Below are 27850 nucleotides of genomic sequence, written 5' to 3'. Positions count from 1 at the left end.
GCAGGTCAGAATGGGGAGCAGGAGAATGGCCCCATCCCCGGGGTGGGGAGCTGCCTCTCGCCTCCCAGGTTCTGCAAGGAGCCCTTCCCATACCCCAAGGCCCCAGGCACACTAAGGAAGTGTCGTGAGCACAAGAGCCAGAGGAGGAAAGGGGAAGATCATTAAGCAGAAACGATGACAAATAAAGACAAATGCAGAGAAACTGTGAGAAGGGCTCGATTCAGCTCACCTCCCCCTCCCCACTCTCCCTAGAAGATCAAATTATGACCTGAAATCACTGGATACATATTTTATTATGTGGATAATTTAAAGGATTAGAGTGAGACAAAGAATTCATAAGCTGCAGTCACATTAGAAGACAAATTGTTTCCATTAATCTCTGAAGAAGGGAGGGAAGGAGAGAAATGAGAAAATGTACGTGAGCAGGAGAAAGGCAGCCAGAGAAAAGTGTTGTTGGGAAGGGGGGTACATAGAAACAATGATGCCTTCTCTTCTCCCGGCCTCTTGCAGCGCCCCCACCCCCAAAACAAGCTGAGGCTCTGCTCCAAATAAGGCGGATTTGCATTGCAGATTCATCTCAGCTGCTTTTTGCTTCTGTTGCCAACCAGAGATGGTTTAAATAACATGTATTGTTCTGCGTGATTCCGTATGCAAATGTTTCTGGCCTGTTTGTTATTCCTGAATAATTTCCAAGGCCTGCTGTCTGAGCAGAAGCAGCAGCTCACTTTCCCAGCTGTGCCAGGAGTAACCTGCTGGAGGCAGGGGGCATGGGGACAGTGTTTTTAATGGCCCCAGCCCCATTCAGGAAGACCTGCAATTGTGTCTCAGGGAGCCGGGTCTGCAAGCCTCACTTCTGGCTGGATCCTAGGCTGGCAAATGTCACATCAGGAAGGACTTCCAAGAATCCAGTCTCTCGAGTTAGAGTTTATATAGTAGAGGGAACCAAGGCCCAGAATGGGGAGAGCATGGAACGTGGACTTGAGATGAATCTGGCTGGACGCCCCTCCTTCTCTCCTTCAATTCCAATTTCCTTCCATTGGGATCCCACTCTGGCGACCCCTCCCTTTGTTCCCTTCATTCCACTGGGGTTACAGGGACATTTGAGTGGCAGGATTTGGCCCCTGGCAGGATCCTATACTTGCGAATCATAGGGTCTACTGTGCCGGGGCCCATGTTTCTCCATTGAGTGCTAGCAGCATGAAGCCCTGTGCAGAAGCAGACAGTGAAACCAAGCACTGACCCAGGCCTACCATGAACCAATAAATAAAAGGAATAGGCTGATTTAATGGTTGAATTGCATGGGCATCCACTGACCACCCACTTTTTGCCAGGAGCAGGATTATAAACTGAGGATGCAAAGCAGGCCCTGCTCTCAAGAAGTTAATCCTTTGGATTAAGGCAGCCGAGGTACAAGAAGCAAAACGCCATCTTCAGTGTTGGTTCCTTTCTCACTTCCACTGGCCCACAAATTCTGGGCTTTTTTCTTGGTATTCCAAAACGAGAGCATGATGTTATTCATTCTCAACACATTTTACAATCACCTCCCGCCGAATGAATCCGGGCCAGCTCAGGCTGGACATGTATAGCCCCAGCAAACACCATTCTATGTTCTTTCACTCACTCACTCATTCATTCATTTGTACCATTTATTTATACTCCAAACATATGTTGTCCTCCAATGACCATGGCTGAATGGTGCAGTGTTAAGATGTACAGAGAGGCCCTGAAATCCAACAGACCTGGATGTGAATCTCCACTCTGTACTTTCTGTATGATGTCAGGCAACTTTAAACTCTCTGCACTTCGATTTCCTTACCTGTAAAATGAGGATAAATGTTGCTGCAGGATTGCATGAGGTAATATACCTAAAGCTCTTAACACGAACTGTGGCACATGATGACCATTCCAAAATCATCATTTAAAAAAATCAGCTCTGCTAGGTACTGGAAATACAGAGATGCCCACAAGCGTCTCTGTCCAGTCCCTGCTTCCTAACAGAGTATGGACAGATGCACAAACTGCTGTGGGACTGGGGCAGGCAGAGCAAATCTGCCTGGGTGTGACCAGAATCGCATCACTAGGAGTCCGCAATGGAGCAAAACCTCAAAGAAGAGTGGGCGTCCTTTAGGCAGAATGAGAAAACGCACGTGAGCAGGAGAAAGGCAGGTGGAGAGAAGTGCTGTTGGGAAGGGGTGGTACCATGGACAATGATGCTCTTTTCTCCCAGTCTCTTGCACGGGTAAGGACCTCCAGGAGGAGCAAACAGGGTGAGTGAACACTCAGAGGAGCAGAATGGCATAGCTTGTTTCAGAAAGCACAGGCTGGGGAGCATGGCCAGGGCAGTGTTTTGGAAAGCATGGAACATGGACTTGAGATGAATCTGGCTGGTACCAGGATGCTCCTCCTTCTCTCCTTCAATTCCAATTTCCCTCCATTGGGATCCCACTCTGGTGAACCTTCCCTTTGTTCCCTTTGTTCCAGTGGGGTTATAGGGACATTCGAGTCATAAGATTTCACCCCTGGCTGGATTCTATGCTTGAGAATCATTGTTCTGTACACTAGAAAAAATATATATAACACAAAAATTTCCTTTTAAAAGAATTGTAAGTAAAAAAGCATAAGTCAGTTTTAAATACATTCAGTTAATAATTGTGCAGGTGGTACTCATATCATAAAAAGTCTCTTTAAGATGACATCCAAAAGACTAACAGTTGAGAAAACCCAGACTAACATACAAGGCATGAATCAAGGAGTTGGAGGCTATGAGACCACAGGGGTTAAAAGACAAAGAATAGACTTCACAGGCCAGGCCTGAGCATTTCTGCCGCTTGAGACAAAAGACTTGAGTGGGTTTCATTACTGAGCATCCCCTGACGCCCCCACATAAACTCAAGGACCCAGTCTCATCCTTTCTGTGTCCACAGCGTCCAGTGGAGCTCAGAGCTCCGTGGCTCATCCGAAGTTTGCTGGTGCAGACAAAGATGATGGTGGTCTTCCCACAGTGCCGAGTGTGGGCGACGCCCGTCAAACTAACCCAGCGTGACCCTCTGAATTCGCTCTTCTCTGCAGCCTCTACTGTGTCACTGAGAAGGTTAGGATCCCAAGGAGATCGGGGTCCCTGGGGTACTGTACAGAGGAGGTTAAATCTCTAAACGGACACCTCTCTGGTATGTCAGGGCAAGTGGGCTGTGATGAGTATCCCCAGCCTCAGTGCGCAGATGCTCCAGACTCTCTAGACTGCCTGCACTAGCTTAGAAGATGCAGCTTCCAAGGCCCTTCGCAAACCTCCAGCCCAGGAAGAGAGGGAAGAACAGGGACTTTTCGAGTCCTCTCTGCCTCCTAACATGGCGTATCTCTTCGTATCCTCAAGTATCTTCACATGGACGATGGAAAGAGGAGTGCTTGCTCAATGGGGGTGGTTGTGAAGACCAAGTGAGTTGGTACCTGTGATGCTCTTAGCATCATTCTTGGTGTAGCAAGCAGCACACAGCATATGTTCTTGTCATTAGCAGGATTTCTAAGATGAGGCCCCTAAAATCAGTACTTTTACCAAGCACCCCAGTCAACTGTGATTTTTGCTAGGGTCTGGGAAACACTGCTCTAGACTGTTAGGTTTTCAGAGCCCCTGACCCCTGCCCATCCTCCTTCAATTGCAAGACATAACTTCCTGAAGCTGGGCTCACCCCTACCGAGGCCTGTGTTGCTCCACTGGGACCACGGCGACAGTTGTATGGCAGGTTCTACCCCTAGCTCTGCTGGGGCAGATGGAAAACCATGGGACTCTCTCCTATCATCCGTTTTCTTCTCCACATCATAGCAAACACATGACTAGAGTGGTCACAGCGGTGACACTTGAGGACACAGACAAGATAAGAAACTCCACACAAAGGAAAATAGAGCTGACTGCTAAATCTGCTTCCTAACGTAAAGTTTGATCATGATCCTGTGCAAAAGCTCAACCATCTGACTCATTTCCACAAGCAAAGGACTTTGGGATATGAAGGAGTTGAAGGTAGAAAGCCAGGGCTAGGTTGAGAGACTCTTTCTGAGTAACAATGGGGCCCCAGTAAAACGAGTGGCTTTTAATAACAATTATAATAATGCTGGTACATTATCTAGCACCTTTCTTTAGAGACCCTTCCCTGAAGATCTTTGAGGAATAGGCAGGGGCAGCTGGCCAGGGGGCAGGTATTTGTAGCCAGAAACAGCAAGAGGAGTCATAAAGCATCATCCTCACTTTCTCTTTCCATACACCCTAGTGAACCGCACAGTGCTAGGAACCAGTGCAATTCACTTCAGCACACTTTCCTGAGTGCCACTGGCTTGTGGGGTACGGTGAGGGTAGGAGGGGTCAGAGGCATGGTCTAATCCTCGTGATCACACAATTTCCTGGAGACCTAGGATTGTCATACACAAAACAAAAAGATAATGAATAACAATGCATTGTGGTGGAAGGAAACGTGTTTGGAACGTTTACTGCAAGACCTGCTGTACCTGAGTGCCTTAATCTTACTAAGCCCCAGTTTCCTCCCTTATAGAATGGGAATAATAACTCCCTCTCAGTGCTGCTCTGAGGGTTAATTGTGACCTGTACATAAATGCAGGCAGCCCCAGGTGGGGCTCCCAAATCCCCCTGCCACCTGCTTCTCCGCAGGCCAGGATGTCTCCTGCCATGCTACCTGACCTTTGGGTAGCTTTGCAGGGGTCTTCATTTAGATCTCAGCCTGGGCTGTGGGGCAGATCACTGTAATTCTGCACATGCCTCATCTGGTAATTCCAAGCCTCCAGCATAGCAGATGTAACGTGTTAGCAAGAAAAGTGTTTTAAAACTATGGTTGGTTAATTTGTATGTTTTCTAGCTTGAATTTGATTTTAATGAGCCTTGGTCATTTTTTCAAGGGTGATGGAGACCATCCTAGTGTTCTATGACTTACTGCTAAAATGATGTCATTTAAACCTTTTGAACATACATTCCCTAATACAACTGCAAACAGCCCCATTTGGTACTGTCTTCCGAAGGAACAGCATCTAAGAAACACACTGTTTGGGGTTTGCTTTCTCCACTTGCTGAAAAAGCACACACGTTCCCCACCTCCCTCCAGGATGAGGCCCCTAAAATCAGTATTTTTACCAAGCACCCCAGTCAACTGTGATTTATATTAAGGTCTGGGAAACACTTACAGGGACATGAAGAAGCCATTCTCAGGATGGTGAAAGGTCTAGAGACCATGTTACTTGAGGTTCCTCAGGTTTTGTTTGGAGAGGGGGAGACCCCAAGGAGCCCTGGTGGTTCTCTTTAAAGATCTGAAGATTTCTCATGAACAAAGTCCAGAGACATATTTTTGCCCAAAAAGAGGAAAAATTTTCAAATGCTTAGAGCTATCTCATCAAGGAATGGGCTTCTTTGAAGGTTAAGGAACCAAGCAGAGGATGAATGCAGTGGGGAAGATGGAGAAGGAATTCCAGAATTGGGAGGAGGTTGGATTGTGTACTCTAAAGGTCATATAGTTCCAGAGTGTGTAGAGCACACAACAAGTGCACTGGTAGGTTGAGAAAGAAAGAAATTAGTTTTCCAGAAGAAAGAGGACTCAGGTCCTTACTGATGAATAGAGCTAAATTTATCAGAAAGGACAGGTTGGAAGGTTCTCGGCTGGGACGCTGCAGACTATGAGTTCCCTTTCTCATGAGCTGGTTTTGCCACCCTGATCTCTTGCTCCTACGTTCCCAGGAAAAGTGCCAGGATCTGCCCACCGGGGCCTGGAGGTAGAGTTGCTAAGGCCTCAAGAGGAGCTCTGCAGGCTTGGAGAGGAGCAGGCCTCCAGCAGCCCTGGCCACCCCATTCACGTTCCAACACTGAGGACCACGATGTCCCTACAAGCCTGAGCCAGAAGCAGTGTGTGCTCTGGGATGGGGCGAATGGCCTGTGGCTTGATGGAGCTGAGGTCACCTTAACCATCAAATCCCATTACCTACTGCACAGGCGATGTGTTGGATGTAGAACAGTCGATGGAGAAGCAGTGAAAACACCAGAGCAAACAGGCTGCCATTGGATTTGATCACTGCGTCCAGATGCAGCCAGAGCCAGGAAGTCGATAGGTGCTACCAGCACACATGTTTCCACAGGGTGTGATCTCAGCTTGATCTTACTATCGGTGGGGCACTGAGCAACTTACTTAATTCTCCAAGCCCAAGTTTCATCTGCGAACAGAGGAGAAAACACTGATCTCATGGAGTTGCCTTGGTGGTAAGATGAGATAGAACAATGCTTCTATCCCATGAGATGGAGATGGTGGCCAACACATGCTAGGTGCTCAACAAGCAATTCCTCATTCAGCCAAGGTGATGGATAGGTAGTGGGAGGAGCATTTCATAGGATGGCTAAGAAGGGGCTGCATTTGGGGTAAGAAATGCATCTGTCCCCACACCCCAGAAGCTGTGCCTGATTTATAGAAATTATTATTTCATGGCAAAGGTGAGTGAGAAAAGCAGTAACAGCAGGCACCAAATATCTTAACACCCATTAGCTTTTCGGATAATGGTTCTAAATGCATATCTGAAATTTGGGAATAAATACCACCATTCTCCTACCTTTCTCCCAGTCCCTTAGGCTGAGCTGGGTGAGTAGCATCTTATCTCCATCATTTTAGAGCAGTCTTAGACAAGCCATGAGTGTTCATTTCTTCATCTGTAAAACGGGCATTATAACACCAACCTCACAGAGGTGGTGCACGGATTAACTGACACGGTGCATAAGTCACCTAGTACAGTGCTGGCATATGACAGGCTTTCAAAAACATGAGTTGGCTTCCCCCTTCTTCCACCCGCTGCTAATTCTAGCCCTTGGTTGGGGGCCATCACAGAGACGCTGGGTCACCCTAAACAAGTCGCTCCCTGGCTTGCTCCCTCAGTGCCCCTGGAAGTGATCTATTACCTACCAGTGACCAAGATACTGACAGGACAGGGCGGATGCTGAGAGGGGAGGGAAGAAGTAGCACTGAGAAAATAGGCTGGCATTTATTAGGAGAAAGTTCTTGGTGGATTTAAAAGGAATTAGTGTACCTTGTCTCATACCAGATGCCACGCTGATCTATCTTTAGAAACTTCTACGCGGGGGCAGGTTCCAGGGATATGAACATCCCTGCTCTCCAAGGTTGGCTCTATTAATACCCTCCCAACCAGCCTCAGCAGCTCTCTCTCCTCTGATCCAGAAATAGTCCCTTCTCTCAGTAACCCTCTAAGCTTCCAGATACCGGCTCCTGAGGCCCACCTGGAGCCCAAAGCACCCTGGACACTGAGAAGAAACAGGAGAGCCCCACCTCTCTCTGTCCTCCTTCCTCTCTGTATCCCCAAAGGCCACTTCACTTCACAATTGTATTGTGGAGCCTGAGAGCATGAACCAAGGAGACAAAAGACAGATGATAAAATTATGATCTGGAAGCTTGCAGGATGAAAAGGGGACAGGGGCCTGGGGGGCTGGGGGGCTGCAGGACTGGGGTCAGGGGCAGGGAGGGAAGAAGACAAGGTGAGATGAAAGGGAAATGATTTCAGTCTTCATTAACTACTTTCTGAGCTCCCACTCGAGGCTAGGCAATGTCCCGGACACTGGACGGACAGTGTCAAGGCAGACAGAGTCCGGCCCTCGGGGAGCTCAGAGTCTACAGGCAATACTCCAGTGAGGCATAGAAATCTGAATCCCTTACTATTTAGAAAAATGGAGCTTGAAGAGAAAAGGGGTGATGGGGAGGGAATTCCCAGAAAAGCAAAGAAACAGATGTTATTTCTTCAGTTCTCTTGTCTGTTGGTGTTTCTCACTTTGTGCAGTCTCTCTGCAAACAGGTGTGCAAATTGAACGTCTACTGTGTGAGTGATGTTTTTAATGTGCTGGGAGAGCTCCATATTGAAGGTCACCTTGGGTGAGTTTGTCTATGATGGAACTGATTATGCCTGTACACACACACATACACACACTCTCTCTCTGTATCTGTCTTATCAGCCTAAAAGGTTTGCTATGAGTTTCTAGCAACCGCCACTCCAGGCCTGGGCCTCATTCTGCACATTCTGGATGGTTCCCTGTAAGCTGGCAGTGGAGGGCCACCGCCATTCTGGGGATCCTCCTCATTCCCTCCAGACCCCTCCCTCCCTGATGCCTTTCCTTCCCCCAGCCTCGCAAAGGCAGGGTCAGCAACTGCAGGAGGGGGAGGAGGCCAGAGAGAAAGGGAGGGAGAAGGGGCAAGGGAGTGTGGGATAAGGAGGGAAAAACTAAAGCGAACAGGAAGGTAAATGGTCCTCACTTCCCCTGCCTCATCCCATCTCCACAGTCCCCTGTCCCCTCATCCTCCTCCTCCCTCCAGCCCCACATCTCTGCCACACACCAACCCAACACTCAGTTTCCACCCACTGGAGTCCAGCACCACACCACAGGTGTAAAAGCCAGGGTGTGGGATGGGCCTTGTTCTCCAGGTAAAACCCCTAGAGCCGTCCTCATGGGTAGAGCTCTGTGACCTCAGCCAGACCCTCAGCCTGCTTCTAAAACGGCAGGCACAGTATCACTGTTCCATATACAGAGCCACAGCAGAACTAGCCTGAAGACACTGTGGCTTTAATACGTTCCGAGGGACTGGCCTGGGGACCCAATACCAGTTACTAACTCTTTCCCTGGGAAAGATCCAGAAACTAGAGTTGTGAATAGGTTTCATTTGCAGATTCCCCAGGGACTGCCCACATCCATGTGACTGTCACTGACCCATCTTTCACCCTCTTAGTAACTCTGGGGTCTGCTTTGCGACCTGTGATCGGCAGACCTGACCTGAGCCGCTATTCGGAGTGGTGAATGGTTTGTATTTAAATCCCAGTGTCATAGTGAAGAAATCAGAGGCTTAGTCCTGAGCAACTGCAAGTAGAATTAAATAGTCAGCAAGACTGCAGGGTTAAAAGTCAAGAAAGCAATTTTTTTAAAAACCCGACCTCAACTCATTCTGTAATATTTTCTATTTACATTAAAGAATGTCAATTCCTGGGTTTAGGCCTCACAAGAGACTAAGGATTTAAAGGTACTTATGAGACAGATATAAATCTTTGATAAGACAATAACCACAAAGAGAGACATGCTGGAAATGTTAAGTCGGTTAGATTTGGTCACAGCTCTTTCCTTTTTTCCTGACTTGATTTATAAACATGGGGTGCTCTGCTGGCTCCTGGAGGGAGAAGCCTCCCTTCTCCTGCTTCAGAGTGAGGCTTATATGTACGTATAGGTACTTTATGTCTCTGCCTGTTGCTCACAGCAGGAAAGAGCAATTAGAAATGTGCTAATTATTCTTTTATTTGTAATTTGGTCCCCAAAGCTTAAATGTTCAGTGTGTGCTTTTGTTGATGCCTGATGTGAGTGGTTGTTCTTGACGCCACCAGCAGTCTGTCATTCCCTATCAGAGAAAGCTGATGCACACTGGAGCGGATCACCTGCCAAGGATCCCAGGTGGATTCCAGGAATGAGGGCAAGAGTCTAGGTGGGGACTGGCATCAGGAAAGATGACTGATCCTTGACCAGCCTCCAGGCCTCTTTGTCTGTTTCTTGAATCATATATTAGATCTCAGGTTTTGGTAAGAGGTTGGCAGGGGGATGTCTAGCCAGAAAAGCACTCTGGATGGAGTGAGCCATTGGTGCAATCTGGAGCAGGCAAGGAGGTGGGGCAAGGATTCTACTGGTGATACCTCCAGGCAAAGAGCCATGAGGAGGACTCTGGGTCAGGGCAAGGAGAACTGTTGGTCTAACTCAGAAGAGTCTACAAATCTAAGTGTTGTCTGTGGCTTGGTTCTCTGGGACAAACCATCAGAACTGTCAATTTCAACCACCTTTATAACTCATTCATGACAATTAATGGCAGGGATCGAAGCACAGCCTAAAAATAGAAGTGACCAGTTAATGAACTTCCCTAGTATAGGCTACAAAGAAAGTCACGAATTGGCTTCTCCCCTGGCATGGCCATTGGGTCTCATTTGGTCTTGATGTGAAACAGAGAGAGGACCTTAATGTGACATGCCCCTTGGAGATCCCCAGCACTCACAAGCGGGTGGCACCAGCGGGGCCGCATTCCCTGCAGTCATCTGGGATTCACTGGCTGGGGCTCCGCCTTCACTGGCAGCCTCCCCGGACCCTTTCTTTCACAAAGTCTTTCGTTGGTGTATTTTGGAGGCCCCTGCGAAGTCTCACAGGAGCTTGTGCAGTGCCTTCTCATGCTGTCACACACCTCCCTCCATTGTCAACCAACTGAAGCCAGTGGAGCACAGGGCCTTGCTGATCACTGCCGCGAAGTGATGCCTTTGAGGATGCTTTTGCCTCCTCCTCTCGGAGCTTCCTGGAAAACAGCAACTTCTGTTTCCCCTGCAGACTCCTTTCTATCACTTTAGGTGCGGGCTGGGCCAGGGGAACAGGGTCTCAAACAGTATCGTGAAGCCGTCTCCCTTCCGCTCCTGTTTCCATGGAAGTCTCTTCAGCCTTTGCAGTACATTTTCTCCCCTGAAGACCAGCTCCTGATGGCGCTGCTACACCAGGCCGTCAGATAGACGCTCCCTTCTGTGAATATGGCGCTGAAAGCAAAAAGGAAGCCCCAACCCTTCCCAAAACTGAAACCAAGGCAAAAGCTTTGAAAGCCACAGAGGTTGTGCTGAGAGGGTCTATAACCACAGGAAAAAAAAATAGATCCGGGTGTTACCCATTTTCCAGGACCCAAGACAACCTAAGTACCTTCAGAAGACCATCCTCGAGACCACCTTGATGCAAATCCAATGCCACCAGCCACAGAGTGAACCATGAAGAAGCCAGAGGTCTACACCATGTGGGTTCTCATCAAGGAACAGGCGTCCAGCTGGGTAAGCTCTAGGGAGGCTCATACACCTCTCCGGAGGGGGTCCCACCCCACCCAGGCCTGAGGGAGAAGAGACATATGTTAGATGGTGGCATTGCTGGTGCTGACAACAAAATCAGGATTAGCCAACAGAGTACAGCTGAATAGACCTAAATCTAATAACCATTTCTATCATCAGGAAAAAAAAAAATCCCAGCATAAGGCCAAACTCAGGTCCCTGATACAGCATCGCCTTATTCCACCAACTCAGATGCTGTGAGTCACATCTCCTTTCCGACATCTACCCAATTCGAGTTAGCACCAGACCACCTTTCCCCTCTGCCTTCCTGGCCTCACTGCTCCCCTATGGGTGTGTGATGACCCAGCCAATCTGCTTTTGCCCCGAGGATAACGGATGCAGGCACTGACCCAGGACACTGGGAAGTGGCATGTTTGAGGTCTAAGAAGACCATGATGGAAGAAGGGTGTCTTGACCTCAGCGTCTTGTCCTTTATTAAGTGCTTCCTGAATAACAGACATAGTGCTATAGGCTTTACATTCCCCTCAATGACATAGTAGTTCCCCTCACTTTGTAGCTAAGGAACTGAGGCTCTGGAAGGAGAAGCAGCATGCCCAAAGCCACAGAACTATGAAGTGGCCAGGCTGGGTGAGAGCTCAGGCCTCCCAGCTCCCAAAGCTGGCTTGTTCCTCTACTTTGCCTATTATCACCAGGAGGCCTTCAGCAAAACTAGCCTCTTCCACAGTCAGCTCCAATCCTAGCAGGTCCTGGCTCCCTACTTCTCCTGTCCCTGGATCCTCAGTTCAGCTGAAGATGTGTAGCATATGCGTAGCTTCATGCTTTGAACTCATTCCTCCTATTCTCCCCATGAAAGGGCCTGGGCTTGTCCTGGCTTTCTCGGCTCCTGCAGCTGCCACACGCTGACCTCATACTATGTAGCAACCCTCATATCTGTTACCAGGGACCACACCCACAGCTGCCACCTGACCCCTGAGTCCAGCAGGAAAGCTCACTCGTGGACCGACAGAAGCCTTAAGGGGTCACCCTGTCCATGCCCCAGGCCACCAGGCCTGCACACACACAGTTCTAGTACAGTGCTACTCTCACCTGGGTAACGGTGGCCCCCAAATGGTGACTGCAAGTCACCTCCTTGACCCTGCCTAGAAGCAAACATCTCCCTCAGGAATTCCTGGCTTCCAAACTTTATTGTCAAACTCAAAGCTTTCGTGGCAGAAGACACATCTGGCCAGTGGCAGTCAATCATACTCTAGAAAACCCTCATCTATTCAGCACCCTGCCATCCCCCTTCTTCGGGCTAATTCCAGCTTCTTTACTTCACCCTGGGACCATTTCCAGATGTCCCCATACCCCAATCATCCAGTGACTCTCCTCTGAAGACTCCAGAAAGTCCTACTTAAACCCAGCATGTGATTCCCTCAAGGAGGCCTGAGTGGAGACCAATTAATCCTCAGCATCATCAAAGCCACTAGGCAGTTCGTTAGGCAGGAACACTGCCTGAAGGCCACCCTGCCTATCCTGTCCACAGTGAGAATGAGGCCTGGGCCACTCATGTGGCACCCCGATGCACCCTAAATGAGGTCACACTGGCAGGGAGGAGCTGCTCTTGCAAGGCCAGTCCCTTTACGTGTGCTGGGGATTGCGAATGGGTGGGGCTGGGGTCGTCTCCCGAGGAGGAGCAGGAGGTCAGGGCCCGGCAGACTCCACAGGCTCATCAGTTCAGCACAACATGCTCCTGCGTTCAAGAAACAGGGCCCGGAGCTGCTCACTGGCACTGGATGCCAAAAGAAGGTGAGGGCAAGTGAGATGCAGGGGCCTCTTCTCACAGCTGTGCTCACAAGGACCAACAGGAGCCCCCACTCTATGCCAGAAAAGGGGAGAGTGGTGCACAAGATCCAGGTACTTTGTGTGTGCTCACCCCTCTGCCAATCTCATCAATGCTATGGACCACTCATATAATACGTTGTCCACAACTTTAAGGGTGTTGTGGACCCTCAGGGATCCAGTGGTCCTAAATCCACAGGGCTGGGCTGGCCTCCTCGGTTCCTGGTGCACTGTCATTCTGTTCTCTGGCCACGTACTGTGGACACAGCCCATCAGTGGTTACCTTCCTTCTTTTGCCCCAGCTTCCGGTAATAGGGGCTTCAGGGACCCTGAGCTCAACCTGACCAGAGGGAGTTTCCTTCCCACTATTTGACTCTGCCTATAAAGGGATAAGAATGAGGGAACTATTTTTGTGGTAGTCTTGCTTTCTATCTTGATGAAAACTCTGCTATTTTTATATTGGTGTAGAAGGAAAATAGAACCATGACTTATGTACCAAGTTTTGTAGCTAAAGTCACGTACTTTTGATAGTCTATTATGTTTCTTCCAATTACAAATATGCTCCCTCCCCTTGGAATTTGGGTGGATGGGCACAGCCCTCCCCACAGTCCAGCTAATTGCGTGCCCACGAGACAGAACAGGGGGCAGGGGGCCCTCTGGGAGAGCTGGAGGGGATCTGGCAATCGATAGCGCAGCCTTCATCCATCTCGATCCTCATCGGTCTGTGGCCTATTAAGTCCTCCCTGTCTGTCGATAAGCCCCTATTATTGCTCTTGTGCTGAGCGCTCTGAGGCCAGCTTCCATTTGGCCAGAGAAAAATAATGATTGTTTATTTATTCGTTGGGAGGAAATGCCCAGCCACAAACGTGTATTTGGGCCACAGCCAGGTCCTGTGGAGCCCTCTCTCTGCCCAGGCCCTCCCTCTAGAACTCCTGGACCGGTGATCTGCAGGCTGGGGTTCGTCACGAGAAGGTGGCCCAGGAGATGCAGAAATCCAGGCAGCCAAGAACATACTGGCAACCTTGACTCGTTCCTTGGCTGGTACAAGCGGGGAGGACACCACTGGGGAGAGTTGGCAATGCAAGCTAATGTGACAAAAGGGTCCCCAAGCAGGCCTGGCCATGGGCTTGTGAGCTCCAGGGGCCCTCGCTTGGTAAACCGCTGGCAGAAAGCTCTGGCAACCACACTGAGTCAGGGCGACAGGGGCCGAGGAGGCCCCGCCCTAAGCAACTATTTCCTCTGCTTCCACCTGCTCTCCGCCTCCTTCCCTAAGCGGGAACTTCGGAGTCACACTGACGTGGTTCACATCCCACCTCTGTCACTGATAAACTGTGAGATCTTGGCAAATTGTTTAACTTTCCTGATCCTCTATTGACTCACATGTTAAATGGGACTTAGAAAGGTGCACAGTAGGACTGGCATGAGATAAGGTACAGCAAGTGGGAAACACAAAGCCTGGCACGTGAGGCCTCAGCAGAGGACGCTGAACGCCGTGTATTGGTAGCCTCCTTTCCCTTACCAGGAAGCCCACGCCTCTGGCTAAACCTCAGGCTCACTTACCCACCATTGCCGGGTGCCTGTCTCCCTCGCCTGTTTTTCCATGACTTGAGGAACTTCACCGGCTTTTTTCCCCAGAAGGCCCCAGTGCCCACCTTGCTTGCCGTCCCTCAAACCAAACAACCTGCTCATTCTTCCAAAACGGTTTTACTCTTCTCACTAAAGAGAAACAGAAAGGTGCAACATTAGCCTTCCTTAAGCCTGAGCCCAAGTCCCAACCCTGATGCTAACTTGCAGTGCGACCTTCAATTCAATCAGGTGTCTACCTTCTCAGATCCTCAATTCTCTCGCCCGTCAGCGAAGAGTACTGTCCTAAATGAGCTTTAAGAGTCTCTCCTAACCTACAAACATTGTTTTCTGTTAGAAGCAAAAGAAACATCTTGCAAAATCTTCCTAAGTACTTATATCCCATATTTCTCTCTGTACTCATCTCATGTGTGATCTGCTGACTCCCAAACTTCTTGCCACAGTGCTCCCTTGTCCTCAGATGTTAGTGCTCCTCACCACCACCACTACCCTCTGAGTTCCCGCCGCTGCCCCTGTGCTCTCAAACTGCCTGCGTTCTTTGGACACCCTGTTTGGAAAATTCATAGGACTTCAGATATTCAGGTAGCTCAGTGAGCCATTTTCTTCCCAGGTGGTTCATTTCTTGGGGCATTATCCTCCCTTTCCTCCTTCCCCTTTTCTCGCAAAATCATTGTCCCAGTCAACCTAAGCTAAGTTCAGCAATGGTAACAAGTGACCCCAAATCTTAGAGGCTTACAATAGCCAAGAGCTATTTCTTGCTCATATTCATGTGCATGGCAGGTGGGCAAAGCCTGTTCCACATCCTCTTAATCCCAGAACCGAGAAGTCCCCATCTGATGGAGGAAGAGCCAATGGGATCAATCCTCAAGCTTCTGCTTGAACCAAGTCTATGTCACTTCCGTTCACATTGTATTAGCTAAAGCAAGTCACAGGCAAGCCTGCTGTCAGTAGGACAGGAGGTACAATTTTTCTTCAAACATCTTGACAATAACACAATCTGCCTCATGATTAAGCCCTATTACTGGGATCCTCTGGTCCATACTGCTCATTGTACAGGTGAGAGAACAAAAGTCCAGAGACATGAGATAATTCGCCTGAGGTTACACAGCAAATCAGTGGAAGAGGAGGGACTAGAACCCAAATGTGTCAACCCTCCTGTGCAGATATGAGAGAAGGGCCAAGAGGAGATACATCTGGATTCAGTCCCAGCACCATAATTCTAGGCAAGGTATTTCAACTTTGAGCCTTGGCTTCCCTTCTATAAGACAGGCTGAGAGTACCCGCCTCCTGCAGGGAGGTTGAGTGAGTTGGGTGAAATTTCATAAAGTATCTCACCGAGTGTCTCACACAGAGAAACCTCTTAATACATGTCTGTTTTCTGTCCCTTTCTTCCCTGTCAGCTGCACCAAACTCCTTCATTTCATTCCCTTCTCTCTCCTTTCTTACCTAATTCAAGCCCACCTTTTTTTTTTTTTTGTCAAGAAGTTGGGAGAAATAAAACATTTTAAAGACGAGAATAGCGGTGATCCTAGGGCAATGCAGCCCAGGTACAAGAGGCTGGTGGGGAAGCCTTCTGAGGTTGCCTCCAAATTCAGCAAGAAAATGGTCCTCAAAGCCCTCCTCAAGGACCTAATGACATGCTACCTATTTTACATCCATTACCTCCTCAAATCCTCACCAGAGCCATGGGCAGGGATCGCCATTATTCCATCATGCAGATGAGAAGACTGAGGATAGAAGGGTTGAGTGACAAGCTCACCAGCCCTGGAGGCACTAGGCCTTCCCGATCACAGCTCTTTGGGCTCTAATGTCTATCTTTCGCCACTATCCCCAAGGTTGGGTCTGTCCCCACATTTGCTTGTCTCTCCTTATGTGCCTGGCACCACCACGAAACAAAAACAACAACAGCTGAGCCTCCAGAAGAGCCATGGGTGGTCTCTGGGGACCTGGGGAGCGAGGGAGGTGTGGCTGGTGTGGGGACGACGGTGTGGGGGAGGGAGAATACTGGGGAAGAGAACGGAAAGTGATTTCAAGAACAATTGTCATGGGTTCTGTTTGGCTTTGTCTCATAAAAATTCTGTTTTCAGCATTCATGAAATGAGAGTCCAGGAAAGTCTGCTTAGGCAGAGCCATTTCCTGGGAGATATGACAGTTAACATTTCAGGGATGTATCAGGGATATGTATATATTTCAAACACCCCTCCCAAGGACAGCTCTGGAACCTGTTTGGAATATGTCTTTATGATTAGATGAGGGGTGTATGTGCGTGAGGAGATCACTGGCTGTTGTGTTTGTGGTTTGCTTTTCTCTCTCTCTCTCTCTCTCTCTCTCTCTTTCTCTCTCTCTCTCTCTCTCTTTCTCTCTTTCTCCCTCACTCCCTCTGAAGGGCTGTTTTCTTTGTTCTGGGAGCTTAGCTCTACTTAGAATGTCTAATAATGGCACAGATGGTCCCAATTTATTGCCTCCTTACCTGTCTGAGGGAGATACCTCATCGTCCCCCTGCCCCACCTGCCTGCACCTTTCTCCCTGAGCGGTCCTGTGAGGACTGTGAGCAGTCGCCTCTGCTGCCTTTCCCAAGCCATCCTCTCCAGAGCCCTCCCATGCAGACACAGCAGCTCCGACGGCGCCTGCCAGAGGGCAGACACCTCTGCTCCCTGCTCCACCTGAAACAGGAACACATCCCTGGTCTGCTGAATCTCCAGCCTCAACCAAGGGTACAGACCTGTCCTGCCTCGAGGGAGACATGGCAAAGCAATGGGGCTTTTACAGAGAGCCAGAGACAGGCTCTATTTTACTGATTTTGAAAAGACTGTGCTGGAAGGGGAGAGATGTGTTTTCATGATAAAGAATGAGAGGAAAAGGCCTCTGGGTTTAAGCAACAAAGTGCTGAGTCTCCACTGTAGCCTACCCACTTCCTGGGACTGCAGGGTCTTCTTTTACCCCCTAGCAGGTCTGGAGTGGGGGTGGAGGTAAGGTGACCCAGTCAAACATTCCACATTCATTCATTCATTCATTCACCAAGCATTTTCTAAAAGCCTACTGTATTCTAGACATTGTTCTAAAAATCAGAGACAAAGACAAAATTCTTAAATATTTTGAGGGAGTAGAGGAATTGCAGAGGGGTTAAACAAGTAAGTTACGAAATATATTGGCAGTTGCAAGTTTTCTGAAGGAAAATAAAGCAGACAGAGGCTAGGGAGTCCTGGAACAGGAGTTGGTGGTGAAGGAGGTGAAAGCTCAAGCCAAGCCACACAGGCCTCTGGGGGCAGAGCAGCCCAGGAAGCAAGAGCAGCAAGTGCAAAGGTTTTGAGGCAGGCAGGCGCTGCTATAGTGAGAAGCAGCAAGGGTGGGTCCTGAATCTGAGTGAGGGCAGGAGGGGAGGGAGGGGAGGAGGTGAGAGGTCAGATTCTGCAGGTCTGTGGGCTGACACAATGACTTTGGCTGTTACTCTGAGTGCAGTGGGGGCCACTGGATTGTTTAAGGAGGCTTGTGATCAGACTTATTTTTAAAAAGGTTACTCTGGCTGCCAGGAGGAGTATTGACTGTATGGGGGCAAGGGTGGGAGCAGGAAGACGAATTGGGAGGCTTGGCCAGAGGGCCAGGGGAGAGTGGGTCGTGGCTCAGATGACGGTAGTAGTGGCACTTGGATTCTGAATATATTTTGAAAGTAGGAGCCAATAAGATTTGCTGGTGGCTTAGATATAGAGGTGCACTTAAAAATAGAGTCAAACAGCCAGGCGTGGTGGCTCACACCTGTAATCCCAGCACTTTGGGAGGCTGAGGCTGGTGGATCACGAGGTCAAGAGATCAAGACTTTCCTGGTCAACATGGTGAAACCCTGTCTCTACTAAAAACACAAAAAATTAGCTGGGCATGGTGGCGCATGCCTATAGTCCCAGCTACTCAGGAGGCTGAGGCAGGAGAATTGCTTGAACCCAGGAGGAAGAGGTTGCGGTGAGCCAAGACCGCGCCATTGCACTCCAGCCTGGGTAACAAGAGCGAAACTCCGTCTCAAAAAAAAAAGTGTCAAACATATTTCTATGGATTTGGCAACTTAGAATGTGGAGCAGGTTTGGAGGGGACTATCAAGAGTTTAATTCTGGGTGCATTGAGTTTAAGAAGATGCCTCTGTTAAAGATCCAAGTGGAGATGGCCAGGCTAGAGATCTACATTAGGAACAGTCCGTCAGCATGGTGAGCATCTTTTGTGAGCTGACACGAAGGCATTACAGTTCCCATTTACGAAGAGTTTTCCATGATTCATCTTATCTGGTCTTCACAATAGCCTGTTGAGAGGTGGAGACAGGCTCAGAACAGTTCTGCACGTTCTGAAGCAGAGCGCAGAACTGTTCTGAGCCTGTCTCCACCTCAGCCACACAGTAAGCAAGGAGCAGAGCCCAGCAAACAGCTCATCTTCTGGGAGGTCACGGTTCTTAACCTTGGACAAGTTGCTTGGGCTGTCTAAGCCTCAGTTTTCCTCATGTACAATTGGGGGCCGTAGCACCAAACATGATTGTCTTCTGAGGTTTAAATGAATAAAAGGGGCTCTTGAACAAATATGAGTCCCTCTTCTCTTCTTTCCCTCTGATTCCAGCATCCTGGCTCTCTCTAGACCCTGCCTTCCAGTAGAGAGGCTTCTTCCTCACTGAGGACCCCCAGGCTGTATAGTAGTGCTTTTTGATCACTTCCTACAGATGCTCATTTAAGATGCCTCAGCTTCACGCACTTTCATCTGACTGTGAGCTACTGTATTTCCCTCATCTCTTTCTAGAATAGTGCTTTTGGATTCTGCAATTAACCAACCAGATAGACCCAAGAACCAGAGTCATCCTTTTTGGCCTCATTTCCTTACTCATTCCCTGTTTCTCTCCCACTGTTCTCTCCCTGTGGGTCAAGGCCATGCTCTAGGGGTCCTGGGATTCCTGTGATCCCACTCAGAAGGGTAGGGGAGGGGGTAGAGTCTACAATAAAATGCCTTCCCCTCAGCCTGTAACCATCTGGGCACCGAAAGGGCTGAGCCATGCTGCGCAATAAAAATATAATGAGAGCCAGCTGCATCAACTAACCAACAAAACAGCCAGGTAGCATCAAAATGACAGTATCAAATTCACACATAACAGTACTATCCCTAAATGTCAATGGACTAAATGCCCCAATCAAAAGACACAGACTGGCAAATTGGATAAAAAGCCAAAACCCATCAGTGTGCTGTATCCAGGAAACCCATCTTACATGCAAGGATACACAAAGGCTCAAAATAAAGGGATGGAGGAAGATCTACCAAGCAAATGGAGAGCAAAAAAAAGCAGGAGTTGCAATTCTCATCTCTGATAAAATAGACTTTAAAGCAACAAAGATCAAAAGAGACAAAGAAGGACATTACATAATGGTAAAAGGATCGCTGCAACAAGAAGAGCTAACAATCCTAAATATATACGCACCCAATACAGGAGCACCCAGATACATAAGGCAAGTTCTTAATGACTTACAAAGAGACTTAGACTCCCACACAATAATAGTGGGAGACTTTAACACCCCATTGTCAATATTAGACAGATCAACTAGACAGAAAATCAACAAGGATATCCAGGACCTGAACTCAGACCTGGAACAAGCAAACCTAATAGACATTTACAGAACTCTCCACCCCAAATCCACAGAATATACATTCTTCTCAGCACCACATCACACCTACTCTAAAATTGACCACATAATTGGCAATAAATCACTCCTCAGCAAATGCAAAAGAACAGAAATCATAACAAACGGTCTCTCAGACCACAGTGCAATCGAGTTAGAACTCAGAATGCAGAAACTAACTCAGAACCCCACAGCTTCATGGAAACTGAACAACTTGCTCTTGAATGTTGACTGGATAAACAATGAAATGAAGGCAGAAATAAAGATGTTCTTTGAAACCAATGAGAACGAAGACACAACATACCAGAATCTCTGGGACACATTTAAAGCAGTCTCTAGAGGAAAACATATAGCAATGAGTGCCCACATGAGAAGAAAGGAGAGATCTAAAATTGACACCCTATCATCAAAATTGAAAGAGCTAGAGGAGCAAGATCAAAAAAACTCAAAACCTAGCAGAAGACAGGAAATAACTAAGATCAGAGCAGAACTGAAGGAAATAGAGACACAAAAAACTCTTCAAAAAATCAATAAATCCAGGAGCTGGTTCTTTGAAAAGATCAACAAAATAGACAGACCACTAGCCAGATTAATAAAAAAGAAAAAAGAGAATAACCAAATTGATGCAATAAAAAACGATAAAGGGGATATCACCACAGATTCCACAGAAATCCAAACCATCATCAGAGATTATTACAAACAACTCTATGCACATAAACTAGTATACCTGGAAGAAATGGATAAATTCCTGGACACCTGCATCCTCCCAAGCCTAAACCTGGAAGAAGCCGAAACCCTGAATAGACCAATAACATGGTCTGAAGTCGAGGCAGCAATAAAGAGCCTACCACCCAAAAAACGCCCAGGTCCAGATGGGTTCACAGCTGAATTCTACCAGACATACAAAGAGGAGCTGATACCATTCCTTCTGAAACTATTCCAGACAATCCAAAAAGAGGGAATCCTTCCCAAATCATTTTACGAGACAAACACCATCCTGATACCGAAACCCGGCAGAGACTCAACAAGAAAAGAAAATTTCAGGCCAATATCCATGATGAACATAGATGCAAAAATCTTCAATAAAATACTGGCAAACCGATTGCAACAGCATATCAAAAAGCTCATCCACCATGATCAAGTAGGATTCATCCCAGGGATGCAAGGCTGGTTCAACATACGCAAGTCCATAAATGTAATTCACCACAAAAATGGAACCAAAGACAAAAACCACATGATTATCTCAATTGATGAAGAGAAGGCTTTTGACAAAATTCAACACCTTTATGCTAAAAACCCTCAATAAACTAGGTATTGACAGAACGTATCTCAAAACAATAAAAGCTATTTACTACAAACCAACAGCCAATATCATACTGAATGGGCAAAAACTGGAAGCATTCCCTTTGAAATCTGGTAGTAGACAAGGATGCCCTCTCTCACCACTCCTATTCAACATAGTACTGGAAGTTCTAGCCAGAGCAATCAGGCAAGAAAAAGAAATAAAGGGTATCCAAATTGGAAAGGAGGAAATCAAATTGTCTCTATTTGCAGATGACATGATTGTGTATCTGGAAGACCCCATCATCTCAGCCCAAAATCTCCTGAAACTGATAAACAACTTCAGCAAAGTCTCAGGATACAAAATCAACATGCAAAAATCACAAGCATTCCTATACACCAGTAATAGACTTCAAGAGAGCCAAATCAAGAACGAACTGCCATTCACAATTGCTACAAAGATAATAAAATACCTAGGAATACAACTAACAAGGAACGTAAAGGACCTCTTCAAGGAGAACTACAAGCCATTGCTCAACGAAATAAGAGAGGATACAAACAGATGGAGAAACATTCCATGTTCATGGTTAGGAAGAATCAACATTGTGAAAATGGCCATACTGCCCAAAGTAATTTACAGATTCAATGCTATTCCCATCAAGCTACCAATGACCTTCTTCACAGAACTGGAAAAAAACACCTTAAACTTCAGATGGAACGAAAAGAGAGCCTGCATAGCCAAGTAAATTCTAAGCAAAAAGAACAAAGCAGGAGGCATCACACTACCGGACTTCAAACTATGCTACAAGGCTACAGTAATCAAAACAGCACGGTACTGGTACCAAAACAGAGATATAGACCAATGGAACAGAACAGAGGTCTCAGAGGAAATACAACATACCCACAACCATCTGATCTTCGACAAACCCGACAAAAACAAGCAATGGGGAAAGGATTCCCTGTTTAATAAATGGTGTTGGGAAAACTGGCTAGCCATGTGCAGAAAGCAGAAACAGGACACCTTCCTGACACCTTACACCAAAATGAACTCCAGATGGATTAAAGACTTAAACATCAGACCTAACACCATAAAAACCCTAGAAGAAAATCTAGGCAAAACCATTCAGGACATAGGTGTAGGCAAGGACTTCATGACCAAAACGCCAAAAGCAATGGCAACAAAAGCCAAAATAGACAAATGGGACCTAATCAAACTCCACAGCTTCTGCACGGCAAAAGAAACAGTCAGTAGAGTGAATTGGCAACCAACAGAATGGGAAAAAATTTTTGCAGTCTACCCATCTGACAAGGGGCTGATATCCAGAATTTACAAAGAACTAAAGCAGATCTACAAGAAAAAAACAAACAAGCCCATTCAAAAATGGGCGAAGGATATGAACAGATACTTTACAAAAGAAGACATACAGGAGGCCAACAAACATATGAAAAAATGCTCATCGGCCGGGCGCGGTGGCTCAAGCCTATAATCCCAGCACTTTGGGAGGCCGAGGCGGGTGGATCACGAGGTCAAGAGATCGAGACCATCCTGGTCAATATGGTGAAACCCTGTCTCTACTAAAAATGCAAAAAATTAGCTGGGCATGGTGGTGTGTGCCTGTAATCCCAGCTACTCAGGAAGCTCAGGAAGGAGAATTGCCTGAACCCAGGAGGCGGAGGTTGCGGTGAGCCGAGATCGCGCCATTGCACTCCAGCCTGGGTAACAAGAGCGAAACTCCGTCTCAGAAAAAAAAAAAAAAAAAAAAAATGCTCATCATCACTGGTCATCAGAGAAATGCAAATCAAAACCACATTGAGATACCATCTTACACCAGTTAGAATGGCGATCATTAAAAAATCTGGAAACAACAGATGCTGGAGAGGATGTGGAGAAATAGGAACACTTTTACACTGTTGGTGGGAATGTAAATTAATTCAACCATTGTGGAAGACAGTGTGGTGACTCCTCAAGGACCTAAAAATAGAAATCCCCTTTGACCCAGCAATCCCATTACTGGGTATATATCCAAAGGATTATAAATCATTCTACTACAAGGACACATGCACACGAATGTTCATTGCAGCACTGTTTACATTAGCAAAGACCTGGAACCAACCCAAATGCCCAACGATGATAGACTGGATAAGGAAAATGTGGTACATATACTCCATGGAATATTACACAGCCATCAAAAACGATGAGTTCACGTCCTTTGTAGGGACATGGATGAAACTGGAAACCATCATTCTCAGCAAACTGACACAAGAGCAGAAAATCAAACACCATATATTCTCACTCATAGGCGGGTGTTGAACAATGAGAACACATGGACACAGGGAGGGGAGCACTACACACTGGGGTCCGTTGGGGGGAAATGGGGGAGGGACGGGGGGGTGGGGAGGTGGGAAGAGATGGCATGGGGAGAAATGACAGATACAGGTGAGGGGACGGAAGGCAGCAAACCACACTGCCATGTGTGTACTTATGCAACAATCTTGCATGTTCTTCACATGTACCCCAAAACCTAAAATGCAATAAAAAAAAATATATATATATATATACATAATGAGAGCCATGTTTGTAATTTTAGTTTCTAGTTTAAGCAGGAAAAACATTTCAAAAAACAGGTAAAAGGAATTTTAATAATAATGTTTATCTAACCCAATATTATTCTAACTATAACTTTAATATGTAATCAATATAAAATATTAATAATGAGATATTTTACATTCTGTTGGCTCATACCAAGTTTTTGAAATCTGGTGTGCATTTTATACTTACAGCACATCTCAGGAAAAATCCCATTTCAGGTGCTCAAAGCCACCTGTGGCTAGTGGTTATAGTACTGAACCCCAAAGGTGCAGGGGTCAGAAACAGCTTTCCTAGGCTAACCAGTTGTTTCCAAGCCCTTTTGGTCCAGAATTATTATTATTATTATTTTGTTGTTGTTACTGAGACAGGGTCTCGCCCAAGTTGGTCTCAGGCTATTGGCCTCAAGGGATCCCAAATAGCTGGGATTATAGGTAGCTGCCATTGCACCCAGCTAGAGGTCCAGAATTCTTGAGCCTACACTTGGCCATGTCCCCAGACCCTCTCCCTGCCCTCTTCCTTTTAACCCCTTGTCTTCCTCTCCTGAGACCCCAGCTGCTCCTGAGCAGCACCTGGTGTGTCGGATCAGTCCCTGTCTGTTTTTCTGGCCAGGCTGCTGCATTTGGGAGAGGAGAAGGGGCAGTACCTATCCTGAGAGGAGGATTAGTGCCAGGGACCGGGAAGTGGACCTCCAGCTGGGCTATGTGTCCTGAGTATATCTGCAAACAATGGGATCTGTTTCAGGGAAAAGAAGACTTCTTGTCAGGGCAGCTCCCACACTCATTATGCTAAAAGAGTTATGATTCCTCCCCAGGCTGGAGTTATAGTCCTCACCTTTAGGAGGGATGGGGATGAATAAAACCCTCTGGACATGTTTCCTCATTTTCACTCTTCAGAGACATCTGCAACTGCCTTGGGATTGCTCCTCTCCTCCCAGGTCGAGTTCACTGCAAGCAAATACATTGATCTTGGAATTCACTGAAGCCTGGAACAGTCCTCACTCTCACTCCCCCCTCCCCTCTGTATCTCAGGCCTAAAGCCTGGGAAGTTCTGGGAGCACTCAGGGGCCACGCCCTGCCCAGTGCCTGCTTCTATCTACCTCCCCTTCCACCCATCTCCCTCCACCCACACCTGGACACCCCACGGGCGTGAAACTCACCCCTCGCCATTGTTCTTGGTAGGCCTTCTAGTGTCCCCTAGAGCACACCCCCCCAAGTCTTTTGCTCTTCACTTGTTAATAATCTCTTTGTGTAAAATGGAAATAATAATAGAATCTACCCCGAATGAACATGAGTATTAAAGGAATTGATGTGTGCAAGGTGCTTAGAATACACATAGAGGGTGAATATAGGCACTTTTTCCATGATTCTCATAACACTTTCATGAGATGGGTATTTTCTCCCTTTTTAGAAATGAGAAAACTGAGGCTGAGAAAAGTCCAATGACTTACCTGGGCTTACAGGTAATAAGTGGCAGAGCTGGGGCTCAAATCTCAGGCTTCTCTCCCTCATTTCAGAATTTGCCTCATCATGTTCGGCAGCCTAACTGAAAATAGAATGAATGGTCCTTGCCCACAGGAAATCTAATCCAGTCAAGGAGACTGTACAAAAGCATGGAAAATTCCTGAGATTGTTTGTATCCAGAGCTGTTTCGTAACTGGGGAATCAGGAAAAAAGGAGGCTGAGGAGTGTGGTGGGCTGCCTTGCTTTCTAGGGGGCTACTGTCAGAGGGTTCTTGGCTGCCCGCTCCATGGCCTCCTGAAGGGGGATCTCTGCCCACTCCCTACCCCCACCAATGTGGGCCTCGAATTGCTCCCCCTGGTTTGATTGACTGCCAGGAAAGAAACAACAAAAAACTCGTCTAGATTAGCAGGCAGCATATGCTGCTCATGGGAAGTTAAACAACTGCACTTCTAAATAACAGCTCAACATGGAATAGAAGACATGTCACAAGGCAAGATATGATTAATTGCCAAATAAATTATTGAAATTGGAATTGCAGAGGAGTTCAGAGGAGTGCGTGATGGCTGTGGGGCAGAAATGGTCAGGAGAGGCCAGGGAAGAGGGCTATGTGAGCGGGGTCCACGCTAAGAGCAATGTTTGGCTGCAGAGCCTGGGCAAAAGGTATTCCTGAAAGGTGGAATGAGAAGGTACTGACGGGAGGCGGTTTGACCCTGGTGCCAGGACCTCACAGGAGCTGAACTGCAGACACACCTGCGTACCACAGGCGTCTCCCTGATGACTCCATTCTCCCCTCTTGGCCTTCCACCTGCTCTCTGACACTATGTGGTCTGAGTTCTAATCCCCCACTTTTCTCTGGCCTAGTGGCCTCCTGTGCATCAATTTCTCAGTCTGCACAGTGGGTTGAGAGGGCATGTTTTTCATCCAACATAAGATAGAAAAAGCCTATCACGAGGGCTGGGTTGAAGAAATACAAAATCTGTAAGGCTTGCTACAACTTTATTACATTGAGGCTTATTCTGCAGGGGCTCAAATACACAGTGAGCCAGATCACATTTCCTGAAACGTAAGAGAGTGTCATAAGCAGAGTTAGCAGTGCCCCAGACCCGCACCTAAATCCCTCTCTGTCCTGTAAATGCTGTGTAGTCTTGGATAACTTGGTTAACTTTTCTGAGCTTCAGTTTCCTCATCTGTAATATGGACTGGTGTATGGATATCTCATAGGGTTGCCTTCAGAATTGCCTGGGATAAGTTACAACAAATGCCCAACCTCAGACTGGCCCGTAGTAACCCAGCTTTATAAATGATGGTGGTTATTAGCAAAGAGTGGTGTAACAGGTAACAGCTAAAATAGCTATTTTGTTTTGCAGCACCCCCCCAACCCGCCATGGACAGTGCCATAAAGGGAGTGTTAGCCTATCTACACCCCAAATGGCAGGGATAGAGTATGCTTATATCTAGTATAAGGGCTAGAGGACAAAACAAAATGACGGACAAGCGTGCCAGGCCCATGGGAATGGGATCAGCTCATGGAGAGGAACAATGGCACGTCAGGGTACCAGCAGAACTGGTGGAAGACAGAGTCTTCAACCCAGGCCACAGGATGTGGTGCTGTGCCGCCATTATGATGGAAATAGGAAGACCATGCAGAGATGTGGGAAAACAGTATTTTATGAAAATGGCAGAATATGAAACAGTATACGTACTCTTATAAATATGAGTATGTATATTGAATAAATATGTTAAGGTAATTTTTTTTTTTTTTTGAGAAAAAACTCTATCTCCCAGGATGGAGTGCAGTGACACCATCTTGGCTCACTACAACCTCTGTCTCCCGGGTTCAAGAGCCATTCTTAGGGCTCAGCTCCTGAGTAGCTGGCATTACAGGTGCACATCACCACACCCAGCTAATTTTTGTATTTTTAGTAGAATAAAGATGAGGTTTCCCTGTGTTAGCCAGGCTGGTCTCGAACTCCTGGCCTCAGGTGATCTGCCCACCTGGGTCTCCCAAAGTGCTGGGATTACAGGCATGAGTCACCATGCCAGGTCGAATTTTTTTTTTTTTTTTTTTTTTTTTTTTTAAGTAAGAAGAGTTGTGGAATCGGGCTAGTGTGAAAATGAGGAGAGGACTATTCTGCACTTAACTTTCCCTTATGATCAGCTCTTAGACCTACATAGGTCCCACTGGAAAGGCAGCGGCTTCCCAGGGAGAAAGGGGGTTCTGTGCCTCCTCTCCCCATCAAACGTCTCTTGGAGGGTAAGGCTCCAGCGTGGCTGTGCATTTACAGAGGCGTCAGCAGACGCGTCCAGCGAACAGGCGCAGGGCGGGCGGTCCAGGAGACTTGTGCCTCCAGGAGGAAAGCCGCCCCGAGGGCAGCAGGCAGGGAGAGGTGACCCACGAGATGCTGGAGAACGCAGGCCCGGCACAGCACTATTTGAGGATGTGGGTCAGAGGACGGCAGCGGGAGGCGAGCCTTTGGCTCAGTGGAAGAAGAAAACTGTCAGGCATTCTCAACCACCGACAGCAAGGCGTGTTCCAGCGAGGGTGAATGAGCTGCGGTCTGGGGCCGCGCCTCGGGAGGCCAGGGAGGATGCTG

General features: G+C 47.5%; 2 long non-coding RNA genes across 3 annotated transcripts; both read right to left on the bottom strand.

Moving 5' to 3' along the window:
- Positions 1–210: 210 nt before the first annotated feature.
- On the bottom strand, positions 211–7465 carry LOC141582150 (uncharacterized). The gene is made up of 3 exons (XR_012514989.1): positions 6589–7465; positions 5970–6198; positions 211–4397 (listed from the first exon to the last, which is right to left on the bottom strand). It is a non-coding gene; the product is annotated as an uncharacterized LOC141582150 (long non-coding RNA).
- A 1-nt stretch (position 7466) lies between these two features.
- Positions 7467–26992, bottom strand: LOC141582149 (uncharacterized). 2 transcript variants are annotated; one of them, XR_012514988.1, is made up of 4 exons: positions 25244–26992; positions 24628–24740; positions 14263–14418; positions 7467–10922 (listed from the first exon to the last, which is right to left on the bottom strand). It is a non-coding gene; the product is annotated as an uncharacterized LOC141582149 (long non-coding RNA). The 2 variants fall into 2 exon arrangements; XR_012514987.1 differs by having other exon boundaries at positions 7467–14418.
- Positions 26993–27850: the final 858 nt, after the last annotated feature.

This window comes from Saimiri boliviensis, chromosome 19 (assembly GCF_048565385.1).
Source record: "Saimiri boliviensis isolate mSaiBol1 chromosome 19, mSaiBol1.pri, whole genome shotgun sequence".
NCBI lineage: Eukaryota > Metazoa > Chordata > Mammalia > Primates > Cebidae > Saimiri > Saimiri boliviensis.
This window is presented reverse-complemented; position numbering and strand designations above follow the sequence as displayed.